The sequence below is a fragment of the Marmota marmota genome, unplaced genomic scaffold (assembly GCF_001458135.2).
Source record: "Marmota marmota marmota unplaced genomic scaffold, marMar, whole genome shotgun sequence".
NCBI classification, from domain to species: domain Eukaryota; kingdom Metazoa; phylum Chordata; class Mammalia; order Rodentia; family Sciuridae; genus Marmota; species Marmota marmota.
The window spans coordinates 203570-209888 of NW_026005707.1; positions in this window are offsets into that span (position 1 = coordinate 203570).

The window sequence follows — 6319 nt, forward strand, 5'->3', positions numbered from 1 at the left end:
CATCTATTTTATATTCTTGCAAATGTACCTTCAGCTTTCAGCCCTACAAGAAATATTGTTTTATCAATGCCTAATTTTTCTATAATTTCAAATAATAAAGCCCAATTAGCTGGAGGATTGCAACATTTTTCTTTCTCCCAGCAGGTCTATGAGTTCCTGTTTTCTGTAGATGCCCCAGTAGACAGAGGCCACATTTTGGATATTCTGTGCACTATCACAGTGTGCTTGTAATTTTTTCTGTCTTTTCCTGAGGGAACCATTTCCTATTTCTGTTATTTTTTTTTCTTTTTTACTTATGATTGATGCCATGTCATGGTTACAGAAGAAAACATCAGTGTCCTACCCTTAATAAACCCATAGCTTGATGAGAATCCAATGCTGAAACCAATAATTTCTTCCTAGTATGATGATCACCAAGAACACAATGCATTTTGGTAGTTTGTGTCTTCCAACAAATTATTCTATGTAATCTAAGTCCTTATACCTATGGGTTCAGAGTTTTAAACATTGTTTATTTATTTTAATGTTCAGGTATTAATAGTGATAACATCATTTATTTTTTAGTTAGAGGTTCATCTATTTATTGACTTTTAGAAAGAACTGAGGACATGAGCCCTAGAAGAAAGACTTCCTGGAACACCCCCAATATTGAAAATAAATGCCTTATAAAGTAATACATTGTTACAATTGTTCAGAATACAGTAACAAATATAAGATCATGTGAGGTCACATTGACGATGACAGTAGAAGAGAATGAGAAGCAAGCCTTCAAGAACATGTAGAATACTCACAAGTCACAAGGAATCACAGGCTCTGATGTGAGAATATATGGTTGAACTTTGCCAAGCAGGAGTTTCTGGGGCTGAGAGTGATGAGAACACTCAGCAGGCAGGTGGTACACATGGAGAAGCCCCCCCCAAAACCCGTGAGAGTAGATTATTAATTGATAATTTATGTCATCTCCAAAATTCTGAGACACAAATATCTGTAACTATGAACCCCATAGTTATCAGCATCCCTAGGTGCATTAGGGCCAAGATACCAATGGTAAAGTTTATGGGCTAGATCTTGTGCTAGAAAAAGAATGTGAAGTTGTAAAACAAAATGATGGTGTTAGCTGAAATCTTAAGATGAACTTTCTTATACAAATAAAATAGTGGGTATGATTTGTTGGTCTTTTTAATCTTTTTAAACATTCCAGGTAAATAGTATATATTCACCTTGCACATATGTTATAATCATGACCAGAAAAATTACCTTAAGTGACCAAAGTCCAGCTATCAAATATCAGTATAAATATATTATTATTGTTTTCTCCTCAGACATCTGGAATAAAGGTGGTAATTAAAGTCAGAGTTCAGATAGACTCAAAGTTATTCCATTGTAAGATTTTTAATTAAATAATAAGAATTTGACCCAAGCCTAAAAGATGAATCTCCATAAGAGTCCCAATATTCATCTGCTTGAAGTAAGCAATGTATTTCTTCACTAAAGAGACCCACGCATAAACTTGATACAGAAAATTTGATGTTTATCTGATGGAATATTTTTATAAGAGGCATGTTGTGTTTTAAGTAAAGTGTCTTAAAGAGTATGTGTGTATTTTAAATTGTTTCCAACCACATATTGAAAAATAGCAGTTATCATGGCTAGAATTCTGGCCCAGTGGTAGAATGTTTGCCTAGCACATGTGAGGCACTGTGTTAAATCATAAGCACCAAATCAAAATAAAATAATAAAATAAAGTTTAAACAAGTTTGGAAAAAAACAGTCATCAAAAAATCATGTGGATGAGATTAAATCATTCTAAGACTCTTTAGGCCATGTAGATCTAAAAGACATGAAAGTAAGAGAGACCAGAAAAATGAAACATTCATAAACAGAGGATACCATTTAAAAATCCTAGGTGATGTAGATATCTGGTTAAAACTTCAAAAGGTTGGTTTCTGTTTATCTTAATTTTTAACTGGAATCTACTATTTGTATTTGGATATGAGTCCCATTATTATAACTCAATATTTATTTTGGGGAAATAAATGCCACTAGTAGGAAAATAAAATATTATCCTCAATTAATAATTATGGAAATTGGCACAATTCTCTGCATTCACTCATTCAGTGATTTGAACTTGTCTACACAATAAGTGTGGGAAAAGAATAGAAAGATATAAATCAAATGTCCATATGTGTTCAAGATTTTATGGGTCATATTTGGTTTCTAGGAGTATGTTTTGTTACATCTATGTTTATATAAATGGCATATGCTAATTCTTATAAATTTATTTATAAGTGAATATTATATATAAATATAATATAATATAATATATATAGTTACATATTATACAAACCTTAAAACANATATATATATATATATATATATATATATATATAGTAAGTTTAAATAGATCCATATCACCATGGAATAAACAACTTTTAAAATTATATTAGTATTGGCACAGTGCCATAGGTCTGTCTTCCCAGTGGATGTGGAGACTAAGGCCAGAGTATTGGAAGTTAAAAGCCAGCCTCATTTACTTAGTGAGGTCCTGAGAAACTCTTTAACCCTTTCTCAAAATAATAAAAAACGAGAAAGAAAAAAAGGGGGGACTGAGGCACAGAGGCACACACCTGTAATCCCAGTGGCTCAGGAGCTTGAGGCAAGAGAATCATGAATTGAAAGTCAGCCTCAACAATAATGATAACTAAGCAAATTAGTGAGACTCTGTCTCTAAACAAAATACAAAATGGGGATGGTGATGTTGCTTAGTGGGAGAGTATCCAAGTGTTCAATCCCAGTAGGGCCAAATCAAATAAATAAATAAAAAGTGCTGGGGATGAGGCATGGACTGTGGTTCAGTGGTAGCACAATTGCCTGGCATATGTGAGGTACTGGGTTTGATTCTCAGAACTACATATAAATAAACAAAATAAAAATCTCTCAACAAAGAAAAAATATTTTTAAAAAAGACTGGTGATGTATCTCAGTGGGTAACCACCCAAATGCACTCACCCTCTACCCCTTCTCCACCTGGAATGCCCAACCCAACACATATGAAAGAACAATATATCAGCCTGGCCACCTATCCAGCAGTTCTCTTTTAACAGCCCATAAGAACCCATTCCTCACTTGATGCCCATTCTTCCATACCACTGTGAAACCCTGCACTGGCTCTGCACATCGCCACCCCAGCATAACTGGTTGCTAATGGCCAGGTGCAGGTATCCTTCATTCATTCCACTGGAAACTTATATATATTTTTTTAAATGGGTTGCTAACATTTCAAAATGACAGGTTTAGGGCTCAAGGTACAGCTCAGTAGTAAAACAAGTGTTTCACATGTGCCTGGCTCTGGGTTTTAACCTCAGCACCTAAGAACGTAAAAGGAAAAAAAAAAAAGCCAGGTAGGCCTGGTGGCACATGCCTATAATCCCGGTAGCTATGGAGGTTGAGGCAGGATGCTCACAAGTCCAAGACAGCTTCAGCAATGTAGTGAGCCCTAAAAATCTTAGAGAGACACTGTCTCTAAAAAGTAAAAGGTGTTGGGGATGGTTGCTCAGTGTTTAAGCAATCCTAGATTCAGTCAAAACAACCAAAACCAAAATTAAACCCAAACTAAAAGTAGAAAACAAACTGCATTCAGCAATATCCTTTCAGGTAGGAGTCTCTATGATTCTCTGCTGGCCAATGAGATATCATTGGAAGCAACTGAGCCTCTAGCTCTTTCTTTTTTTTCTTCTTTTTCCCCTGATAGCTGTATTTAAATGATGGCAGATTGAAAAACAGAAAGGGTCCTCGGGCACAATGGCATGGCTGGATAGTCATAAAAGCCCAGACTATTAACAACTGGACTTTTTGATTTTCATGTAAAAGGATTTTTATTTCAGTATTTGATGGGTATATTTTTCTAGTAGTAGAAAGAAAGATGCACTGATTTTCCTCCTAGTTCTACTTTCTATTTACTGTTCTCAGGTTCAGGAACAATATAGGCCAAGAGAACCAGACATCTTTGTCACCAATTCTTTTTCAGGTCTCTGGAGATGGAATAGAATTACAACACAAAACCCCCACAGTACCTAATCTGAGCCCTTGGAGCAGAGTTAGGCCTGGATCTCCAGGATCCCTCACCTGCCCCAGAATGTTCACTGTCGTGACCCCTCACCGGCAAGGGAAACACGACACAGGATTCTTCTTTCAACAGTTTATTCAGGCCTTGAGTCATGTATCATCTTCTAGCGCCCGCGCCCGACATGCCCAAGCACAGCTTAATAAAGCCCCCCGCATCCCAATCCTAAGCCGCCACGTGGATCTCTCTCATAGGGTGGTAAGGGATTGCGCACCAACTCTCCATAAAAGGAGTTGTTTATCACAGGCCACAGTGGAAGCCGGCGCCATCTTCTAATGGTGGCCACGGTCTATAAGAATGGCTTACCACAGTTCACAGAGAGTGAGAATTTTTTCTCTTGATGCCAACACTCAAGTTCAAAATCTCAGGGATCCTGAGAACTGTCTCCACAACAGGCAAACACTGGTCCCAATCTCAATTCCTGCACTGATAGGCCACTGGGAAAGTGACTTTTAGCAAGCTTTACTGTTCCCATTTTTGAAGTGAGTCTGCTCCAAAAAACACTAAAATATAAATGAACACAGAAGGAAGAATCCAAGATCCAAGGTCTGAAGGTGGACCATGCCTCCAGATAAACCTAGGATTTGAAAAAAAAATTTCCAATTAAAGTGAGGTGGCAGGTAAAGTATAGACCTTGACTAAACATTAGCCTGACAGCAAAATGTCAGGTGTGGGCATGGACATACGTATGAGACATTGACTCCTTTTCACAGCCTCCACAACAGGTAAAAGTAAATGCTAAAATTGTACTATGCAATATAAGAAGAAAGAACCACAATTTTCTTTTTCTTTTTAAATTTTTTCTTTTCCCTCTTTTTTTTTGTACAGGATTTGAACCTAGGGGCACATAACCACTGAGCCTCACCCTCACCTTTTATTTTTAATGTTTTTTTTTAACTTTTGAGACACATTGTTAACCACAATTTGGGGTGATCATATCAAACAAGCACTTTGGTAACAAAATAAATATGTTATGTTAGCAACTACTTCTCTTTTACCATTTTTTTCTTACATTCAAGTGAAAATGCTTTATTTTCACATTTAATCACCTTTTTTATGATTTTTAATCTATTATTTTATTTATTTATTTTTATATGGTGTTAATGGTATAACCCAGTGCCTCACATGTGCTAGGCAAGCACTCTCCCACTGAGCCACAATTTAATCTCATTTTAATCAAATTCTTTTCTTTCTTTCTACCCATACTTCCTTTTTTTATTCACCCTCCCATCTATGTGAGTATAAAGGCCTGGGAAATGATACTGCCTAAGGGTAATTCTGTGTTTGAGGCACTGGGTTTTGGCAAGATTCCTACCCCTTGCTCAGTTTTGCAGTATTCTGCTGTATATTTAATTTCTTTATAAGAGCCTTTAACATTTTTGTAGAACAATGCAATCAGTTTTCCAAAATATGACACTATTTTTTCAAGTTTGGGGGAAATTGAATAACATGATTGATTGGCGAGATGAGAAAAGCACTGGTCATAGTGTGATTGTGTGATTCTGAGAGAACACAAATTTCTTTGTAAGGTTACACATGATGTTCTTACCTACAATGTTCTTCCATTTGCTCTTTAGCAAATTTGTACTCATCCTTCAATACCTAGTTGAATGTGAAAAATTTGAACTCCCAGCCAATACCTATACCCAGCCAACCAGACCCCTTCTCTGAAGACGTAGAATCTAAGCAGTGACAAAGCAACAGCAGAAAGATTTACAGTGTGTTCATATAGCCACAGGGCCAGAGAGAACTATAAAGGGGTTTTTGGACACTGAGATCACCTGGCAAAATCCAGCTCCTTGTTTTATTGAACTTTGCCATCAGGTTCCCTTGACCTACCCAATGTCATCTAGTGCATTTTTTTACTAAAGCACCCAGTTAAATTTCTGCATTTTTAAAAGAATTAAAGCAGCCAGTTCAGTTTCTGCAGTTTGAAGCCCAATTCCCCAACTGCTGCCCTAGCTCTACAACATTGAGTCAGGCTGTCAGAATAAACTATAATTATACAGAAGTCACTATAAGGAGGCTTTTTCTTCTGAGACTGAACCTTGAGAAAGATGGCCATGGTCAGATTTCATGTACTTCCTCATTCTGAGATGCCCCAGGCTGGCTGGAGAAGAGATCATGATGACTCCTGTTTGCCAAGTAGCTGTACCCATCCTGAAGTGAAAGGTAAGAGAAGGTGCTGAAGGCCAT